Below are 23,614 nucleotides of genomic sequence, written 5' to 3' on the forward strand. Positions count from 1 at the left end.
TGAGACTTCTGTAATACTATTTGATGAGTATTAGGACATTTCTAAATCTAAGAACTATGACTTTTCCAGGTTATGGTTTGCATTACAGATATCCAAGGTTTTGAGGGTTGGATAAGGAAATAGCAAGACAATAGAAGAGTAAGGGAACAATCTTGGAGTCTAAACTGGCTTGTCATTTGTTCATATCTACTTTCTTGAAACGCTATATTCATGGCCATCAAGAGGTCATCATACAAGTTAATGCAGTGTCATGGAATTAACACCTGCTGCCAACAGGTAAAATGTCTACCTGAGGCACTGTCTTGTGGGAAGTATATTCAGGCAGGCACACAGAGGGACAAGTCTAACACTATTTTATTAGCAGAACTTGAGCATTCTTCTTTGTACTCTACAATAACTATGCTCGGTCAACGTAAATGCCCGGCACTGCAAGGATTCTCTGCTTACAGGTAATAGACAACTTTGTTACAAACATGAGCTGGGCACCATTGAAAATAAAAACAAATACCGCATTGTGCTAGAAGCAATTTAAAATGCGTTGTCATTACATTTGCGTTGCCTATCCGCAGCTAAGGCACCACAAATGTTCTCCACACTGGTCCAGGCGTGTGTTTACTTTGAACAGAAAGTAAGTTAGCATTTTGCTTCCAGCAAGGTGGGGATACAAGATGATTTTACCACAGATGGGCAGTGAAATAAAGCATTTGTGAGCCTAAGGCCGGCTATACTACAGAGCTTACACCGGTGCCACTTTAGTGCTGCTAATGCAGATGCTCTACGTTGATGGGGGAGAGCTCTCCTGTCGGCTTAGTTACTCCTGCCCCCGCGAGTGGCAGCAGCTACGTCAGCATGAGAAGCCCTCCCGCCAACATAGCCCGGTCCACACCCGCCCTTATGTCTTTGTAACTTACGTCACTCAGGGAGTGGCTTATTCACACCCCTGAGCGAGATAAGTTATGCCGACATAAGCTGTAGTGTAGACATAGCCTTAGTCAAAGTTCACTTGGACCTGGAAATTATTAAAGCTGCAGCAAAAGGAAAATTCTGTCATATATCTTCTTACAATAATACCTAATTTTTATATAGTACTTTTCATCATTCAATCTCCAAGCGTTTTTACTAAGGAAGTCAGTATCTTTATCTCCATTTTACAACTGGGGAAACTGAGGCACGGAGAGAAGCAGTGACTAGCCCAAGGTAACCGGCAAAGCCAAGAGTAGAACCAAGGTCTGCTGAGTCCCAGGCTAATGCTTTATCCATTAGACAACACTGCCTCTTAGAACTTGCTGATGTTACATATGTGTAGAGCCTCATGATATGGTAGACCTACAGTGAACATCTCATTGAAGTCTTCTTGCTTATAAACAATCTTTCTGTAAGGAACAAGATTATCTCTCATGTAAGAATTCTGTCTGGCACGTTTGTAACAAAAGCTGTAGTGTCACATCCCAATTTGAGCTACGAGTCACGTAAAGCAAACATCAAATCTAATAAGATAAGTGGAATTCCCCCCTTCCAGTCACTCTGAAATTTCCAACTCGTTAGAAAAAAAATAAATAGTAGCACTTCATTAGAGATTTATTTTGAAGTGAAATGATTACGGTCTGTAGTTAGCCTACAATAGTTGTGCCACACTAATATGTAGATGCCTCACTTTGAGTCCGTGAGTGGTGCTGGCATTGTTACTGCTTGAATTAAATAATAATAATAATAATAATAATTAATAAACCAACTCATTTATGCTGGCTGGAACAAAACCTCAAGAGTTGACAATCATTTGACAGTCATCAAAACATTCTGTGCTCTCACTGTGATGCCACTTAAGAATAAGTCCAGTTAATGGGCTGTGAAACCATCAAGTGAACTTCTAAATACCTTTCTCAGGGGTTCTCAAACTGGGGGTCGGGACCCCTCAGGGGGTAGCGAGGTTATTACATGGGGGGTTGCGAGCTGTCAGTCTCCACCCCAAATCCCGCTTTGCCTCCAGCATTTATAATGGTGTTAAATATATAAAAAAGTGTTTTTAATTTATAAGGGGTGTCGCACTCAGAGACTTGCTATGTGAAAGGGGTCACCTGTACAAAAGTTTGAGAGCCACTGACCTTTCTGGATATCTTGAGGTATCTGACAGGATTCAAGCGTATGCCATCACAAGAACAAATACATTGGCTGTTTCACTATTCATAAGGATCAATTTCAGACTCTGAAACCTTTTCATAAAAATGATGAAGAGTAAAAGAGGGAGAGGTGTCCATTAGTTCTTTGGTTTCCTTAAAATAGTGGTAGAGCTTTTCTTTTTCATTGCTTTTGGTGTTATACCCCCAAGAATGAGACCTGCTTTCTTGGACCCTAATTCTGTAGTCCATCCCTCTTCAGCAAAGCACTTAAGTCTGTCTGTCTGATTTCAAATCCCAGCTCATTAGCCTTGGAAGGCAAGAGAACCAGGGTGGAACTTCTGATACTGTTCCTTGCAGGCCTGCAGGCTATGACATGGCATTCCCGTGAGCTGGATAGGCTGGACTGGCCTAAGAAGCCATTACATCCAAAATGTATTTGTTATAGACACGGTACAGCAAGCCAGACTGACTTATATGGACTTAGACCCAGGCCTGCCAAGCCTAGCAAATGGAAGTGGTCATAGCTTTTGGATAACAGCTAAACATATTACATGTACTGTATCTATTTGCTCTGAGCTAGTAGCAGAGGAATTAAGGAAGTTACAAGTTTCTGTCATACAGGAGACACATTGGTTGGGTATAGGAAAGTTCACAGTTGGAAATTATCCTTAACTTTATTCCAGACATTCCAGTGGACAAGCAAAGCACTGCTAGAGCAGTGGAGAAGGAAACAGTTACTTTAGTTAACAGCTGGGAACTAGTGTCTGAGTAGATTGTCATAGCAAAGTTTGCTGCTGCCTACAATAAAGTCTGCATTACTGTTGTCCGCTCTGATGCACCAAGAGAAACAGCAGAAAAGGAAGAATTTTATCATCCAATGGAGAGCACTGTGAATGAGATGCTTGATCATGATGTAATTTGTATAATACAGAGATATACCTATATCATAGAACTGGAAGGGACCCTGAAAGGTCATCGAGTCCAGCCCCCTGCCTTCACTAGCAGGACCAAGTACTGATTTTGCCCCAGATCCCTAAGTGGCCCCCTCAGGGATTGAACTCACAACCCTGGGTTTAGCAGGCCAATGCTCAAACCACTTGGGAGATATGAATGCACAGTTTTGGTAGTGGAGATAGTAAGCAGATGAATAGTGCTGGACCACATGGCATTGGGACGGCAAACAATAATGGGGAATGGCTAAGAACTTTCTGCGAGATGCACAATCTGATTACTGGCAGTATTGGTTTCCTCACAAAGGTATGCACATGGTTATATGGAATTGACCAGATGACCAAACCAAAAACCAGAGTGGCCACATTATTATCAGTAAAAGGTATAGAAGGTCACTGTGGGAGGCTAGAGCTTATGGAAATGAGGTGGCAGTGGTCATGAACTACTGATGGCAAAGATTAAGTTTAAGTTAAAGTCCAAGAAAAAAATGGGTCCAACTGGAGCCGAATTTGATCTTGTTAAATTAAAGGATATCTCTGTGAGGGAAGCATACAAGGAAATGCTAGGAGGGCATTTCAGGCCATTAATTTGCAATGGCAAAGAAATCTCACTACAGATTGGATACAGGTTCAGTGAAGCAATAGAAAATACAGTGGAAGTTATTGGACCGTGTACGGAAACAAGAAAAAGATGGACAAGCAGTAAAACAAGAACATTGCAGGAAAAGTGTAAACAAGAGAAAACCGCTGGAAAAGCAGAAGTAGTAAAAGTGTTGCACAGAGCAAAGAAGAAATCACAAAGCTTGGACAAGGAAAAGCTCAGGAATGAAGAGGGGGTACCAAGAAAAACAAAATATGAAAAGGCGACGGGAACACAGTCAGGCCAACAATGCAAGCGTAAGAGAGGCTACCGGTGAACTGTCGTCAAATGCCAAAGAGGTGCTGGAAGTGTGGGAGGAGCATTTTGACAAAGTGCTGAACCCTCTAGTTAATCCAGATGCAAGCATTCTAGATGAACAGGACAGCTTGCAAGACAGCATGGATATCAGCACTGAACCACCATCAAAAGAAGAAATGGAAAGCAGTGAACTGGGAAAGCTGCAGGAATTGTAACTGCTGAGCCACTAAAAGTTAGCGGGGCATGTGCTATTAGAGCATTGGGAAAAGTACATAAGAAAGTATGGGAGCATGAGGAGGTACCAGATGAATGGCTAAAGGCAATAGTTGTACCAATCCTGAAAACAGGAGATCCTGCTGATCCGAATAATTATAGAGGTATAACCTTATTATCGGTACTGGGGAAAATCATGATGAAAGTAGTTGTCAACAGATTAAGGGCAATTTTAGAGGAAGTACTAGGCAAGGAGCAATGAGGCTTCAGACCAGGCTGAAGTTGCATTGATCAGCTATTCACGCTCTGACAGTTGATGGGGGGGAAAAAAAACAAGAATGGGAATTAAAGATGTTTGCTGTTTTCATCGACTTCATGACGGCATTCGATTTGGTTTGGAGGGAAGCATTATGGAAACTAGTAAAATCATATGGTGTTTCAGAAAGGATAACGACAATTATAAAAGTTATGTAAGAAGACTCCTGTCGTGCTGTAAGAATTGGTGGAAAATTAAGCAACTGATTCAAGTCAAAGTTTGGTGTAAGACAAGGGGGACATGGAATCACTGTTGCTTTTCATCATGTGATTAAATTGGATGTTAAGAATGGTAGACGAGTTGGAGGGCATGACATTCGGTGAACTAGATTTAAGCTTTTTAGCGCATGCCGATGACATCATACAATCGGCAGACATGTTTGAATTAATGATGATACTCTTAGCTACCTTGGAAAATTGTTGTAGTTGACTTGGACTTCCAAAAAGACAAAGGGGTTGCTTCTTGGAAAAGGGACAATAGTGTTAAAAAGCAGCTGCAGTGAAGTTTTCGAACAAGTAAAATCTTATACGTATTTAAGAAGCCTGATCAATGCCAATGCTTCCATAAAGGATGAGGATAAAAGGAAATGTGCTTTAGCCACAAGTGCTGCACAGATTTGATGAAATTATGGACTGATAAAAACATTACATCTGGGAGCAAAAGTGAAAATTTTTCAAGCCTGTATACTAGCAGAATTATTCTATGGTCTGGAAGCATCAGCATTAAATGAAACACACATCAGAAGGCTGGAGGCAGTAGAGATGAGAGTTCTTCAGCAGATGCAGGTGTGAAGTGGAACGATTTTAAGATGAAGTTAGAAGGTGAATAGTATATGAAACCAGAGTATGGGATTGGCTGCAATTGAAAAGATTGTGATGGTGGGGGCACTGTAGAAGACAAACGGATGGACAAGAATGAATGGCGACACTGTACTGTTCCCCGTGTCTATAAAGATGCTTTGGGATGAGAAGAAGAATGTAAGACAGATTGTTCTGAGGCCTTTAAAATGGTCCCAAACTGTTGAACTCTAGTTTTATGTGAGCAGTGTATTTTTCCAAAGAGTGAAATTCACCCCTGTGCAGAGGGCCAGTTTAAAGCCTATGCACCAATAAAGTCCCACATAAGCCTTTAAAATAGGGAGAATTTCACCCACTTTAATTTCCCTTTACACTACCGAAGCGATGTAAACAGACCTTAGTAAAAATGAGAATCAAGCCCCAAATGTTTAGTTTCTTTTGGCCATGTGGTTTGTTATTGGCCAATGTACTAGGGTTATATTTATACTTGCAAACTGCACATTGTTAAAAGGCAAATAGAATAAGTAAAGACAAACTTACTAGAATTTTTAAAAGGTATTGTTTGTAGACAACAATATAAGAACGGCCATGCTGCGTCAGACCAAAGGTCCATCTAGCCCAACATCCTGTCTTCCAACAGTGGCCAATGCCAGGTGCCCCAGAGGGAATGAACAGAATAGGTAATCATCAAGTAATCTATCCCCTGTCGCCCATTCCCAGCTTCTGGCAAACAGAGGCTAGGGACACCATCCCTGCTCAGATGGTACAGGGGAAAAAATTGGGTAAGAAAGGCCTTGTCAGGGAGAATAGTGAGTCAGAAGATGGATAAATAGAACATGAGTGCTGAAAACATTAACCGGTAAAATTCTTGGCAATGAACAACCAATGCATAGGAGAAAATCTTTTACGCACCTAGCTAAGATGCACTGCTTGCACAAATTTCATTGCCTGTGTGACATTGTCACCACAGACATTCTCCAAATGTTGGAAGGACAATGAAAAATAAAGATCAGATAAACCTCTGTATGGTGCATTTCATACGCATTAGAAAATAAACAGATCATTTTTTGCTAGCATTTAAATCGTAGGGTGTTATTTGATAATCATTTCTCACTTCATCTGGAAGAATTGGGGGGGGGGAAAGGCTTCATGCTTGAGCTGTTAAGAGTGTCATCACTTTTTCAAATGATATCAAGTATAAATAAATTATATTACTTACAATAAGATGCAGTTTTTGTTTTGCCATAAAGTGAAATGAAAATTAAAGTGAAGTTGCTGAATGAATAAAAACCTGCGGTAGTTCTGGAAAAGGCATTAGATATTTTAACACAGAAGGTAATAATGTAGCACATGGCTGCTTATCATGACAGAGAGGTCTCAATGTTGCAAAATTTATCTCCGCAGGCATCCCCTTACATGCATGCAGAGGCCTAATTAAGGCTGAACAGAAAACCAAATTTCCATTCAGCAGAAAATTCTGACCTTTTGACATATATTTCTGTTTTGCATCAGAACGAAAAGTCAAAATTTCAAAATTTTACATGGAAAATTTCAATTTGGAAACATTGAAACATTTTGTTTCAATCATGATAATGTTGAAACATTATAATATAATAAACCTTATGTGTGTGTGTGTGTGTGTGTGTGTGTGTGTGTATATATATATATATATATATATGTGATATTACAACTATTTTAATATAAAAGTCAAAATAAAATGACAAACATGAAATGATTCAATTTGACTTTTTCCTGGTGAAAATTTCATTTAAATTGACACAGTCCCACAAAACATTTTGATTTCAATTAAACTGCATTTTCCAATGGAAAACAGTTCTGTCAAAACTTTTTTTGACCAGCTCTAGCCGTAACACAAGACCATGTGCTAATTTGGTAATTGCTTTTTTACCCAGCATGCCAAACTCTTGAAAATTTGGCCATAAGTGTCACAATGGGAGCTGTTAGGTACTGAGCTGTTTTGAAAATCTGTCCCTTACTGATTGGGTAGAAAGGCAATGGCAATCAACTATTTCTCCAGTATTAAAAATATTGTGCTTTTCCATTGAGGGCAATATTGTTCAATCCAAGAAACTTCCTTAATCCTTCTGTCATATTTTACTGCTGTAAGTGCTTGTATTTTTAATCAATGTTTTAAATTCTTGTTAGAGATGTTTGTGAAGTTTCAAAATGCTGTGAGGAGACATTGCTAAAGCGGACTCTATGGATCAGTGTTTTCAGTTACTGGCTTCCACTTCTGCTGACACAAATAAATGTGGGTGCAATTTTGAACCCAGAATTATGTTTGCAATCTGAGCTTTATGCCCATTATAAAGGGTTAAAGCCAGACTGAAAATGTGCCTCAGAATTCCACCCATGATATTGTTGATTTGGGAGAAATTGCATAAGCTATTGTCTGTCAAATGATTTGCACTGCAATTGCTTGCAATGGGTAAGGAAAGCAAAAAGACTGATAATTTAGGAGCAACTTTCTGCCAAGATGTAGTAGACTATATCAATCAAAAAACATGGCATATTGGCCAAGTATATATCCCACGACATGATGGATTTTGTGAAAAAAATTTCTCACATAAAAATATGGTTAGACAGCTTTTTTAAAAATCTGTTCTGTACTTTGCTTATCCTAGGCCCCAGGCAGGTGTAATATGAGGTTAAAATTCCCCAGGTTGGAAACGTTTCTCTAGCAGTCTAATTTTTTTAAAATAGCAGCTGTTTAAAGCTGTTCAAGGGGTTATGTTGTTAGAAGTAGCCATGGGGAAATGGATTAATGGACAAAGGGCAGTCAAAAATGCATGATAAATCCATTTATTGCATAAGGCTACAATATATCGCATAGTTTTATCACCTGCACGGTATTTGTGTCTGTGCGCCTGCTTTAATTTTAAAGTATAATGCCAATGAAAAGTCGCATGCTATCTTTATTTTTGCCTTCTAGTACAGGATGATGTAAACTTGTGGAATGTTGTCTTTGGAAACCATTCCTATTGCATGGTGGTGTGATAGATCTCTGACTGACAAGTATTCTAAGGGAGAAAGCCACAAAGGAATACCCATTGCAGTACAGTTGAGAAAATCCCCCTTTATATGAAACTGCCTGCAGTTTCTTCACTTTTGTTTTTATTTGTAAGTAGAAGCTTACAAATAGAAATCTTCCCTTGATGCTAAGCCCACAAAGTCCAGCAGCTCAGGTATTCTGATAACTGTATTATGTGGCTCTGACAAGGAAGGACTTTATCCTGAGCACTGAAGTCCAATTGACTTGAATGGGAGATGTGGCTGCTCAGCATCTCAAAGGATGAGGCCCTAACTGCAATTATTAAAAATCTTTTCTATTACAGCAGCTGCTAGAGGCTCCAGCTGAAACCATGGCCCCACTATGCCAGGCACTGTACGAACACACCATGGGAAACAGTCTCTGCCCTGACAAACTTGCAGTCTAAACAGACAAAGGATGGGAAGGAAGCAAAGGCAAAATAACTTGCCCTAGGTCACATATCAGGACAATGACAGAGCCAGGAATGGAAGCGAGGTCTCCTGATTCCCAGTCCTGTAACCTATCCAGCTGGACCGTGATGCCTCTCATGAATATGCTAATCAAGTATACTCCTGAGTAGGAACCTTCCTGCTTGCACCAACTCTCTTTAAATGATGATTGTTATAGTAACATTAGGAAAGAGCTCTTTCCTGTACTTTTAACAAACAAACAAAATTCTCCCCACACGTCACTCTCTCCTATTTAATTTCTTTCTCTCAAATCATCTGCAGTAAAACAAATACAGCAGATGTCTAGTCTTCTGTGAAAAGATTATGCTTTGAAGCCACGACACTAGCCTCACTTCTCATGTCACTAATGATGTGGACTAAGCCTGAGAATTGTAAAAAGGAGTACTCCAAATCGAGCAGGGCTATTCAACCATTAAGCACACACGTTTTTACTAATGTGTGTGTGTGTGTGTGTGTGTGTGTACACATAGGATAGCTCTTTTCCATGCCTCTTTTTCTTTAAAGATTAAGTACACACCTCATTCCAGATTGATTGATTTCTCCTCCTTAAATTAACTAGCAGGGGATTCTCCCCTTCTGCTATATGGGTACGATCCCTACTGGGGCTGATCCTGCAAGCCCTCAATGCACACAGCTCCCATGGTGAGTTCCCCATATGGAGGGCCTGCAGGATCAGGTCTGCTGTCTTCACTGGGAATTGCAGCTGTCTCTCTGAAGATGGATTGGGCCCAGAAGCTAGCTGTGTCCTTTGCAGAGTATTGCCAGCAGTACTATCACTCTGAGAAGGTCAGTGGTGCTATTCCAAGAAGTGGTTCTCATAGGATTTTAACCTCAAATGATAAAAATCTCACAACATCTGATGTTTCCATGAGATTTTTGCCATCTTGAGCTGTTACAAGCAGGATCCAGAAAATGGAGCCTTTCATCACAAAGTGATAGCCGTGGGTCAGAATCTAGGGATTTGATTTTGAAAACTAGTTCCCACCTCCAAAACTGGACAGCTGGGGTTGTAATCTGGACTCCTACTTTTTATTTACCTGAATGCCCCTGCAGTATGTCAAGTACAATGCTCTTCTTTGTCTGACACTAGGGTGTTGAGTTTTTGTTGCTTTACATTTAAACAGTTGATTCTTCCCACCCCAGCAGTGACTAATGGTGGGTGAACTGATCACTGTGTATAGTTTGTGTATCATTTTGGTTGGTGGTTTGGGGACTTTGTGGTTGAAAACTCTTATACAAGTGAAGAGTAACCCGAGGCGTCATAGGTAGAGCTGGTTGGAAAATGGGGATTTTTTTTTTAAAGTGGAAAATGTTGACTCTTCTATAAAAAAATCAATTTTTCAGCTATACTGTGGTTTTTGTTTTCTGATGAAATATTGAAATCTTTGAGGAAATCAGACACTTTCTGTGACAATTTTCATTTAGTCTAAAATCCAGTTTTCCATTAAAAACCAAAACAATTTTACAAAATATTTTTGATCAGGCCTACCTCTATATACTTCATAGGTGCTGGGTACTTCAGGGTTGTCTCTGTGCAATGCATCACCTGAGAGGGAGGGCAGAAAATAGACGATTTTTCACAACCACTAAATTCAAACACATCCACACAAAGCCAAAAAAGATGCAGTAAATGAGATGCTGATGCATATGTTGCTCACACATCTTTCCACCTACCTGAAATGGAAATAAACCAGGTTTATCATGCAAGTGTCTTTCTACTTGTGCAGTGATTATATTTAACTCTGAAATGGAAAACAAAATAAAGTTAAAGTGAAATGCAAATAATTTTCCATAAGTAAGTTGAGGCCAGTCAGTTATTATCTTTAATAAAATTGCCTGTATTAATTTCAGAGGCAACCTTCTGAGTCTTTAAGTCAAGTTTTTAGGAACTCGATTCATTTTCATAGGCAACGATTCTGTAAGAATTATCTCCTTTATAGGGTGAGGGTCTTTTGCCTGTGTTACGCAGGAGATCAAGCTAGATGATCTTATTACTCCTTTCTGACCCTAAATGTTATAAATCCTAAAATGGATGTTTCATTGCACTGGGACTAGGCAATCCACCCCAGATGAAAGAATAGAACTTAATGTTTCTGTTAAACCTCAAAATGTTATCTTTGTTTGTTTATTATTATTATTGCATGACTCTGCACTTCCCAGTTTGGATGCTGAAGCACTGAAGTTCTCGTAGTACTTCCAGCCCTTCAGAACCCAGAATGAACTGGAAACCTCAAGGATCTTTGAAGATTTCCAGCCCAATTCTCAGACAAAAGAGGTTCATAGTAAGAATGTGAACTTTAGGATATTTATCCAAACTAACCCCACTGAAATCAGGGTCTGCTTACATGGGTCTGATAGCACGGTCAGGGCCTTAATCTGAATTTGAAGTCCCTGAGTTGTAGTAGACATTCTATGGCGTCACCATCACTTGAGAAATTGGCTTGATCCTGCAAGATGCTGAGCATTCTGGTGCCAATTCCGAACAGCACTTAAGCATGTGCTTAACTTGTGATTAGTCCCATAAAAATCAACAGGGCTGCTCATGTATTTAAATTTAGCACATGTTTAAAGTCTCTGCTAGACTAGGGCCAGCTTCCTCAGCATCTTGTAGGATCAACCCGTCATGTCCTCCTGCAGATTTCCTTTTAATCAAGTTCAAACTGAGAATACCCCTTTTTATCTATTATGTTCTTTCTCTGAAATCTAGACTTTTGTAATTGGCATAATTTATTGTATTTAATCAATGACCATGATTACAGTGTATGTTTTACTGGAAACTATTATACTGTTTTAATTTTGATGACAGCTATTAAACATTTTTGTTGCAATTTACTATACACAACATTTGTTTATTGCTCTCTGTTCTGCTACAGGTAGCTAACAAAATTCCTATTGATTATGATGTTTTATTTTATAGAGGTAATAAACTCATTAGAGGTTAATAAATTGTAGTAATTAATATTAACGAATGTTCTGAATCACTTGCATTATTTTAGCATTTTGAAGAGCCTAACACTTTGCAAGTTAACTGGTATTTTCATAATAAAGTTTAATGAGAGTAATTATAATGGAGCGTATAGGGAACTGACGTAAGATCTGAGAATGTAAGATCAGATGAGAGTGTACTACATTAAAATTCACCAGCTAGGAATATCCAACATGGCAATGATGTACCTTTAGCAGGATTCTGCTAGACTGAAAACCAGTATTTCCACTTGGATACAAAGTTTTACTGAAAAATTCATGCAACTCATGATTTCATGGGGCTCCATATTTATTGCTGCACACTGGGACCAATGAGAACTTTATGGAATGTGCAAGGATAGAACTCAGATTCGCAAAAGAAAAGTCGCCTCATTCTTGAGCAAAAGGATAATCTTATTTAACTGTTTTGCGGCATCGGGCTTGTGTCATATGTTTGAACAGTTTCAATTTCATCCTTGAGAGAGCAGTGATGAGCACACACACTAGCTAATTCATTACAACTGTGTGTGTGTGCGTGTGTGTTATTAAAAAAGAACTAAGTTTGTTGGCGATTCCATTACAATAGTAGAGCGCATAGCTGTACAACCAACTGGTCTTTCAAGATGGTAACTTGCCTCTGTAAGTCATTATCTTACCTCTGCTACACCATAAAATCTAAAGCACTGTTAACTTGCATCCTAACTTCTTATTTTAGTAAAGTCAGCCATTGGCACACTTAGCGCCAATTGTTTCTGGAAATCTATGAAATCTTCAAATACCAAGAGTTTTTTTCCCTCCTGCTTTAGCAGTTATATGCACCTTGCTATTGTCTCCATTTGAAAGGGATGAATTTGTTTGTAAGAAGTCTATGGCTGTTTTAGAACATAAGAACGGCCAGACTACCAATGGTCTATCTAGCTCAGTATCCTGTCTTCCGACAGTGGTCGATGCCAGGTGCTTCAGAGGGAATGAACAGAACAGGACAATTATTGAATGATCCATCCCCTGTTGTCCAGTTCCAGCTTCTGGCAGTCAGAGGCTTAGGGATACCCAGAGCATGGGGCTGCGTTCCTGACCCTCGTGTCTAATAGCCACTGATTAACCTATCCTCCTTGAATTTATTTAATTCTTTTTTGAACCCAGTTATACTTTTGGCTTTCACAACATCCCCTGGCAACAAGTTCCACAAATTGGCTGTGTTGTGTGAAGAAGTACTTCCTTTTGTTTCTTTTAAACCTTCTGCCCATTAATTTAATCAGGTGACCCCTAGTTCTTGTGTTATGTAAAGGGGTAAATAACACATTTTCTCCACACCATTCATGATTTTATGGACTTCTACTGTATCCCCCCTTAGTTGTTTCTTTTCCAAGCTGAACAGTTCCAGTCTTTTTGATTCCTCCTAATATGGAAGCTGTTCCATACCCTTAATCATTTTTGTTACCCTTATCTGTACCTTTGCCAATTCTAAAATATGAGACAGGGTGACCAGAACTGCAGGCAATGTTCAAAGTGTGGGTGTAGCATGGATTTATGTAGTGGCATTATATTTATTGTCTTATTATTTATCCTTTTTCTAATGGGGGCCACTGTTCTAGGTAACTCAGGACGGCTTCCTATAAAGTTGAGAGTGTGTTTCTTTGTTCTGGGATTTTACTAAAGGGAATCAGTTAACAGCTTGTGTGGGTACAGCAAGGGCCTCCAGCTAAAAAGCATAAGATGACCTGCAGTATGGGAGTGCAGGAGGTCAGCCATTTGATGTGGGATGTATCTTCAGGCCATTCGTATATCTTCATAGCTGGATCTCAAAATGTGACTTCCTGCAACTCTGACCCAGGCACCTTTTAAATACAGTGGAAGTCTTCATATGTCAGTAACAGTTTCCTAGCCTCTCAAACTTCATTTGCTTCATGGTTGGTTGTCCACTGGTTGAAACATTAAAACAATCATCTACCCTTTTTTCCCCCTGTGAGGCAAAGGGATTTTTATTCTTAAACTATATAGAAAAAAATCTAATGAAACAGCTCACACTTTTTCAGTCCTAGACAATGCTCTGAAAAATGGTTCCAAATCTCTGCCCTCAATATGCGAATACATTGCATCTTATCTGCCTGTTAGTTATTGAAATCACAACCAGCAGGAAAGCTAATTTGACATCTCCATTCATATACACCTTCTTTAGAGCCCTCTTCACAATTCAGGCAGAGCATTATAAATATTAAATATCCCAGTCGTCCAATTTTAACGTGGCTTTTTTTTAATCCCTTAATTTTCTCATTTGTCGGTTACTTTCAGTTAGTGAACAGTTCATTTTCTGGTGGGGACTTTGTGAAGTTCACTTAAAATGTTTGTTTGAAGATTTCCTTAAAATAAAAACACTCCATGGACAGATTCTGATCATGGTTACAGAGGTGAAAATACTCATTTTCTTCAGTGGAGTCAGTCTGGATTTCCACTTGTGTAATGGAGGATCTGAAAGTACGATATTTTTTTGGAAGTGTATTTCATTTGTTGAGAACTGGACATGTGTTTAGTTTCTTTATAACTCATTTGGTCTTGTTCCTTACCAGCATATACTTATTAGCACTATATTCTGCTCTGAACAACATGAACCCCAATGAAGTAAAGAAACTGAAAGCAGAATTTATTTGGTTATGATCCATATGTAGTCTTCCATTAGTTTTATTTTGATTTTTTTTATTTGAATGAATCCACATGGTTTCATGTTGGAATCCACTCGATTTCCAATAGCAGCTGGTTATATGTTGAAATCACAAATCTAGACCCAGGTTTATTCCAAACTGGATACAGATGTGTCTGAAAGGTTCACTAACTTTCCTGAGAGATGAGCTTTGGCTTTGTAATGAAACCTGAAACCAATTGATTGTCGTATGTGTTTTAACGCGTGAACATTTTCTGCCACTCTGGTTTCTCAATAATCCTTAATTTTATATAATAATGCAGGTAACATGTAGCAAAGAGGTGGCATGAACATTGGGCATATGTTACAAAATACGAATGTGTAAGAGGGTGGCAGATTTTAGGGCTCTTCATAGGAATGCAGGGCTACACTGTTATGTCACCACAACGTCAGATCTTGCATAAAATGCAGTTATTTTTGCTGGCTCGCCCTCATGTCTGATCAACTGGGTCCTATTAGCTCCAATGCAGGAGTATTTAAGGGTTTTGAGTGTTTCATGGAGGCAGAGAGAATGAGGGATATAGAGGAAAACACTTTAAGAAAAGCCAACCTGTTCAGACAGATTAGGCAAGGTTTATGTTTTGTTAATTAAGGTAACAATAAAGGCTAGCCCTGGCAAAAAGGTGAGTTTTGGACTCTCTGCACTGTGTACGCCTAGTCTGTTTGGAGCAGCACAAGGAACTCCATTGATTACAGGATGTTTGATGTGGATAAATATACAACAAATTGGATGCTCCTGTAAAGCTTATCTGGCCCTCTCTACCAGTCTAGGTTTGAGTGACATATGCTGGAGATCTCATGCTGCTGGTACTAAAACATTCTTGGAATTTCTAAACATTATCGATAATTTCCTAACTCAAAAATTGTTACAGCTGACAAGGGGGAATTCTTGATTAGACTTTGTCCTAAGAGAAGAAGAGGAACTGGTCACAGAACTAAAAATTAATGGTAGCTTAGGTAAAAGTCATCATGACTTGATCATATGTATAATGTGCACACAGAATACAGTCCAGATCCGTAATATATATACGTGATGCTTTAATAGGGCCAATTTCACAAAGCTGAAAACAATTATGTGCCAAATCATCTGGAAAGGAGAATTTAATCAGAAAAATGGGAATGATAATTGGGAATAATTTCAGAACACCTTACTAGATGCCCCAAAAGCCACAATCCTACAACTGAGGAAGAAGGCCTTACTGATTAAAAAACTGACCTGGTTTAGAGGAGGGAAAATATATGTATAAACAAACAAATGGAAGAAAGGGAAAATTAATAGTAATGAATATAAATCAGAAGTTAGGACCTGTAAAAAATTGATAAGGGAAGCAAAGGGACACAAGGGGAAATCTATGGCCAGCACAGTTAAGTACAATAAGCAGGAATTTTTAAAATATATTAGGAACAAAAAGAATCCTGACAATGGTATTGGTCAGTTACCAGATGGAAATGATAAAATTATCAATAATGCAGAAAAGGCAGAAGTGTTCAATAAATATTTCTGTTCTGTATTTGGGGGGAAAGATCATATAGGGATTATAACACGCTTTCCATTCCACTAGTATCTCTGCAGGGTGTTAAATAGAAGCTATTAAAGTCAGACATTTTAAAGTCAGCAGGTCCAGATGACCTGCATCCACAAGTTTAAAAAATAAAAAGCTGACTGATGAACTCGCCGGACACTAATGTTGACTTTCAATAAGTCTTGAAACACGGGGGAAGTTCCAGATGATCTGAAGAAAGCTAATGTTGTGCCATTTTTTAAAAAGGGTAAATGGGATGACCCGGGTAATGATAGGCCTGTCAGCGTGACAGTGATCCCTGACAAGATAATGGAGCAGCTGATACAGGATTCGATTAATAAAGAATTAAAGGAGGTTAAAGTAATTAATGCAAATCAACATGAGGTTATGGAAAATAGATCTTGTCAGACTAACTTGATATCATTTTGATGAGAATTCCAAGTTTGGTTGATAAAGGTAATAGTGTTGATGTAATATACTTAACTTGTGTTAGGCGTTTGACTTGGAATGCATACGTAGGCGCTGAGTTTCTAATCTGCCGGGCGGTGCTTCCCCTGGCTCCGACCAAGCCCCGCTCCCACTCCACCCCTTCCCCAAGGCCCCACCTCCACCCTGCTTCTTCCCATCCCTGCTCCGCCACGCCTCTTCCTGCCCTGCCTCTTCCCTGCCCAGTTCCGTCCCCTCCCCCAAGTACGCTGTGCCCTCACTCCTTCCCTCTCCCCCCCGCCCCCAGCGCCTCCTGACATTGCAAAACGGATGATCTGCGGCAGGAGGTAGGTGCTGGGAGGAAGGGGGAGGTGCTGATTGGCGGGGTCTAGCGGGCAGGAGGCACTGGGGGGAGGGGGAGGAGCGAGGGCGCAGCGAATCCTGTCTGGTAGCGGGGCTGCCGGTTGGTGCTCAGCACCCACCATTTTTTTCCAGTGGGTGCTCCAGCCCCAGAACACCCATGGAGTCAGTGCCTATGAATGCATAACATTTTGATTAAAAAACTAGAATGATATAAAATGAAGAGGGCACACATTAAATGGATTTAAAACTTGCTAACTGATAGGTTTCCAAATGTCATTGTAAATGGGGAATCGTCATCAAGCGGGTGTGTTTCCAGAGGAGTCCCCCAGGAATCAGTTCTTAGCCCTGAGCTATTTAACAATTTGATCAATGACCTGGAAGAAAACATGAAATCATCACAGATAGTTTGCAGATGACACAAAAATAGGGGGAGTGGTAGAGAAATGAAGAGGACAAGTCACTGATCCAGACTACTCTGGGTGCAAGCAATTAATATGCATTTTAATATGGCTAAATGCAAATCTACAGATGGAGGAACAAAGAATGGAGACTATACTTACAGGAAGGGGGACTCTATTCTGGGAAGCAGTGACTGAAAAAGATTTTGGGGTTGTGGTGGATAATCAGCTGAACATGAGCTCCCACTCTGACACTGTGGCCAAAGAAGCTAATGAGATCGTGGGATGCATAAAAAGGGTAATCTGGTGCGGGAGGGGGGGGGTAATTTTCTTCTATATTTGGCACTGATGCATTTGCTGCTGGGGTACTTTGTCCAGTTCAGTCCCACAACTGAAGAAGGATGTTTACAAAGTGGAGAGGGTTCAGAGAAGAGCCATGAAAATGATTAAAGGATTGGAAAACTTGCCTTACAGTGATAGACTCAGAGAGCTCAATCTATTTAGCTCAACAAGGAGAAGGTTGTGACTTGGTTACAGTCTATAAGTATATACATGGGGAACAAATATTTAATAATGGTCTCATTAATTTAGCAGAGAAAGATATAACATGGTCCAACGGCTAGAAGCTGAAACTAGACAAATTCAGACTGAAAATAAGGCGTACATTTTTAACAGTGAGAGAAATTAACCACTGGAGCAATTTACTAAGGGTCATGATGGATTCTCTATGACTGACAATTTTTAGATCAAGTTTGGATATTTTTCTGAAAGATCTACTCTAGGAATTATTTTGGGGAAGTTCTGTGGCCTGTGTTATACAGGAGGTCAGACTAGATGTTCTCAATGGTCTCTTCTGGCCTTGGAATCTATGAATCTAGATGTCAGGCTGGAAACATGTGAGAACAGCCTATATTTTAGTACTTTCCCTTCCAATCCAGGAAGCATAAAAGGTATGGCTTCCGTACAGTTGTTTTTACCCAAACCATATTTGCTCATCCCTACAGATAACATCTGCTGGGCTGGATTCCTTCCCCTTTGTCTCATAGTGCTGAAACCCAGTATCAGGTGTTCTGTACAGCAAATAAAAATGAGTAGAATTACTAGTTTCATACTATATTGTAATGTAGGATCCAGGCCCAGAGTCTTTATTCAATCTTATGTCAGACAAAATTCTCTTCCCCTTCAGTAGGATTTTTTTTTCTTCATGTGTTCCTGGCTCTCTTGACTTGAATAGGAATTTTGGCTGCAGAATTGGACTCATAAACAGTGCTGGCAACTTTTGTGATTTTACCTGAGTCTCCTGGTATTTAGTGTTTTGTTTAAAGCCTCATTTCATGGACTCAAGTGATTATATGAGATTCTCAGCTTTCATTTAAGACAAGAAGTAAGTTTCTAGACCAGGGGTCGGCAACGTTCGGCACGCGGCTCGCCAGGGTAAGCACCCTAGAGGGCCGGGCCAGTTTATTTACTTGCTGACGCGGCAGGTTCGGCCAATCGCGGCCCCCACTCGCCGCGATTCGCCGTCCCGGGCCAATGGGGGCGGCGGGAAGCGCCGTGGGCTGAGGGATGTGCTGGACGTGGCTTCCCGCCGCCCCCGTTGGGCCGGAACGGCGAACTGCGGCGAGTGGGGGCCGCAATCGGCCGAACCTGCCACATCAGCAGGTAAATAAACTGGCCCGGCCCGCTAGGGTGCTTACCCTGGCGAGCCGCATGCCGAACGTTGCCGACCCCTGGTCTAGACTTTGTGGTTGTGGGGATTGTGGGGTTGTGGTTTGGGCTAGCACTACGTCTGAAATCAATAGAGCTATAACCGTTTACACCTGCTGAGGATCTGCTCCCCTAGCTTTAGGATCGTAATTTGCACTTTGATCTCTTACGTGGTGCATGTAGCTATGAAACTGTGATGCATCATGTTTTCTATTTATTGCACAATTATGTTTCTAAGAACACACCCCATGGGCAGACTTTCAGCAGTCATCTTTTTATTCTGATTTGCTGCAGCCTGGAAGAGAGGAGATGGACATCATGTGCTCTTTCCTGACGTTTACGACTTTCTTTCTTGTGGTTTTCCTTCATCTACAAGTATATTTTTTCTTCTTCGAGTAAATATAATATTCAGTAACATAGGTCACTAAGCCAGACCTTGGGCAATCATCCCAAGATGATAAGGAAAAGGTCAATTTATTTTAGAACAAGAAACAATTTATAGCACTTCCTGTAAGGTGGTGATTTGAAAATTGCTGATCACAGCAAAACATGAAAATTAAGATTTTTTTCAAATGTCTAGGAATTCTGCATTGAGCTGTGACATGACACATTTTCTGAAGTGTGCAATTCTACCAATGGCTTGAGACATCTCTGGAAACGGATCCTGGTTGTCATACTTATCACGTATAGCTATTGAAATATTGCAAGCATGTTATTATGGTATAATAAAAGGGGTCCTCTTTCCCTTTCTTTGTGACTTGCAGATCTAGGAGTGATACCATATGTCATTCATTTCATGGCAGAAATCTGGGGACAGGGTTCTCCAAAATGATTAATTATATACTGTACATACAGCTTTTTTTTTTCTCCTAGAAGATGTGGGAGGAAAAAGCCATTCAGTATAAATGAATCTCGCACAAAAGCATTTCATGGGTAAAACTAATTTAAAATATAATTTCTGTCATGAGATCATTTTTTGTATAAGGGCCCAATCCTACTCCTATTAAAGTCAATGGGGAATTTTGACACTGACTTGAGTGGGAGCGGGATTTTGCCTTACTTCTTACATCAGAAATACCAATGATGCTGGTATTCCACTCTACCATGTATCAACTGTTGTGCTTGCCCTTTGAATGAGAGTAAAAAGGCTTTGCATAAAAACAAACCATTTTTATAATAGTTTTTCAACATCTTATTTAAAAAATTTCTGTCATGGAGATTTCTAGACAAGTTAAGAAGCAGGAACATATGTTGAGGAACTCCCCCTAATAGCCTGTAGGAAGCATGTTAATTTCACTTTGCATTGCAAGACTTCCTCAGGAAAGTGTGTACTTTGCAACTTGTAGCAGTAGACAACCAACCATTTTGTAGTACAACCCAGAATAATATAAATGTTAACGGGCCACAGCAAAGCAGACAGAGACCTTGACAAGCAATCTGTTTATTCTTCAGATTAAAGCACTGCTTAAGTACCGCCTTAAAGGAACCTGCACTCAGCCGGATGAAGCAGCAGTCACTGCGGGGTGTGGCTGTGAATTTCAGAATTGGGAAGTAGGGTACATTCCCCTTATGTGGAAGAAAAGATTTTTAAAGGGGTTGCTAATATCCATGTATCTGTAATAAGACCATGCAAACTGAAATCTGGAACAAACCGAGTCCAGAAAATTCTGAACGGGGATGAATGGAAGAGCAATATTTTGAGAGTTGAAGGTATAAAAGATTGGAGAGGACATTCTCAGTGAAGGGGGCCTTTGGACTCTGGAAATTGCTCCTCTTATGTCTGGCATGCCTCAAAAATAGTCTATTTGAAAGGGCTTGATGCAGGGATTCTTAGGTTTTTTTTTAAGAGGCGTGGGGGCATATTTTGTTCTTCTGAATTACTGGCTTGTTTATGTATCGGAGGGGTAGCCATCTTGCCTGCATATTTATACCTGCCTCTGGAAATTTCCATTACATGCGTCTGACGAAGTGGGTATTCATCCACGAAAGCTTATGCTCCAATACATCTGTTAGTCTATAAGGTGCCACAGGACTCTTTGTGGCTCGTTTATTTAATTCAGTATGGGGGCTTTGCTGAGCTGCCAGGTGGTTATTGCTTGTATGGATTGTTTTGAATAACTGTCAGGGCCTATTTTTTTTTATATTTAAATTGCAATAAATAAAGTTGACAGGGCAGAAAATTTTAATATTTGTATAGGAAAGGATTGAAAATTGTGTGTTTTGGATTCCCATCAGGACAGCATCGGAACCTCATTGTACCACAAGTCTCAAAGAAAAAACAAAGTTTGTAGAGAAGGTGTTGGGAACAGGGCAGCCTTGGACCAGCCAGCCCTGTTCAGCCAGCCCTGTCCTGTTACATTTGTGCTGGGTGTTAAAAGGAAGGAAGCCTAGCAGTGGAGGTTGGCTAGAAGGGTGAGCCGAAGACTGTGATGAACCAGAGCCGAAGACTGTGATGAGGCCAGTGGAAGACTCCAGGTAGGAAAGCTTGGGAAAGTGCAGAGAGCAACCCAAAGGAGCCCAGGAGGGACTGAGGGTAGAGGTGAAAAGGAGCCTGGAGGGGTAAAAACTGAGCCCAGAGAGTGGGCAGAAGAGTGCTTGAATTAGAGGGGAGAAGACAGATCCCTTGGTAAGGAAGGGGTAAGCCCAGTTTGAGACTGGGGAAGAGACTTTGTGTTTTGTTTGTTTTTGGACTTGGAGTGGAGTTTTGTTAACGACTTAGCTGGAGCGCTAATTCACTGCGGCAAGTCACTTCTATAGCTGGTATAGGCTGAAGACCATTGTGGGGAAACTGAGGCAGAGCACTGCACCATTGCTTCCTGCTGCGAGGGAATTCTCCGAGACTGAGCGTCTTGTAACAGTGTCATAGACTCATATGGCCAAATCCTAAGAGGTAGTGAGCGTCCGCAACTCCCATTGCAATCAATGGAGAATGCAAGTGTGTAGAATTTGGCCCTTTGAAGCCAGTGAGAGTCCTCTGATGTGTATACCCTGAGTGACTTATTAGCTGCACACGGGAACAAGTTCAGCTCATGAAAGCACAGCACAAATCACAGTGACTTCAGTGGGAGTTAAATGCTGGTGTCTGAGAATAGAATTTGGCCCATAATGTTTTGAATGCCCTCTCGAGTAGTTATGATTATTGTACTTTTTTGAACAGTAAACACTTGTTAGATTACACTACACAGCACCCCATATCAGGAAGTTGTGCGTGTGTGTGTTTTGGAAGGGAAAAAATAAAGATGAGAGGCTAGTTAGCAGGAAACCCGAAGGCCTACGTCTTTTCCTCGTTACACAAATTCCCCTTTAAAAAAACAACAACTCACATGTGTACTATGCACTTCAACCTGCCAGGGCAGGACTTTCCCTAGTATATATTTTTATTGTCATATCTCAAGCAATGACACTTCCACCCCTTTCTTGGCAAACTATTCAAGCAGCCTGAATCTTGCGAAACTGCTTTAAATTACATAGTACAACAGCCTCAATATTGGCGAAAATTAATATAAATGACCTAGATATGGATATTTCTACAGGTTTAGAGCTGAGTTCACACAGCAGCCAAAAAATGGATGACTACCCAGACCTACATAAGCCCCAGATAAGTTCTTCTCCGATCATCCCCAGCAGCCTTCCTCCTCCAAATAGGTCCTGCAGTGGACATTTTTACCCCAACAGCTTCTCTCCTCTCCTTACCTGGTGGCGTTGTCTTGTTGGGGTCGACTGGTGGAATGCTACTTCTGTCCAAGATCTTTGTTCTTTTGGATGTGAGGCCTTGATTCCCTTTCTGGTGTCCTTTGGGGACATATCTCCCCCCCCCCCCCGAAGATTCTTGCAAAATAGGTGAAAAATAACATGCTAGCCCTCCTGAACACATTGGGCACATTCAGTCAATCAGGGATGGAGCTTGAAGAAACAACATGTGACTTCAGGTGTTTGAAACCCAGCCAATCCAGATGTAACCTGAAAATGCACCATGCAAAGCAGCATTGAAATGTTCACTGAGACCAGATAATGAGAGAAGATTTCATGGCCACTGTTAATGAAATTAATGCGGAGGTTCGCTGGAAACAGCTTTTAGTTCAGACCACCTGGCTGCAAATTCAGAAAAGGGCACATGCTGATTTTTTCATTTAGCAGTGAATATTATAAATAGGTCTCGTTTGGAGACCATTTTTCTTGTTCCAAAATGTTAGTTTTGTCTGCTCTTCTTGGCAACCCAGGAGTTATAGGTCCAGACCCTTCTGTGCTGTGAGTTCTCTCCGTTCTTTTTGTTTAAGGGTGTGATCCTAAGGCCATTGAAATCAATGGAAGGCTCCAATTAACTTAAATGGGGGATCAGGCCCTTATAGAGGTCTGTATTGGGTCAGAAAGAAACAGGGGGAAGAGAGAATGGCAGAATTACAGTATACAAATGATGCGGCATGAATTTAGGTTAGGAGAGAGACAAGCACTGTAAAAATGTTGGACGAATTTCTTACTATATAGAATATAATAATACCAAGGTCCAACTAGTTTAAATAATTTTAAGCAGGAAGTTAAAAGTATTTGGAAGATGAAAAGAAAAACTCGTTATCAGGAGTGAGTGATTGGAGAGGATTCCGGGAGCAGCGCCCATTCTAAGATTTCTTAGATTTCTTTATTAACTGGCCAACTTTGGACTTTTGTTTAAAAAACAAAAACAAAAAAACGGTGTCCCAGATTCATCCCTGATGTCACTTCTAT

This window comes from Emys orbicularis, chromosome 9, assembly GCF_028017835.1.
Source record: "Emys orbicularis isolate rEmyOrb1 chromosome 9, rEmyOrb1.hap1, whole genome shotgun sequence".
NCBI classification, from domain to species: domain Eukaryota; kingdom Metazoa; phylum Chordata; order Testudines; family Emydidae; genus Emys; species Emys orbicularis.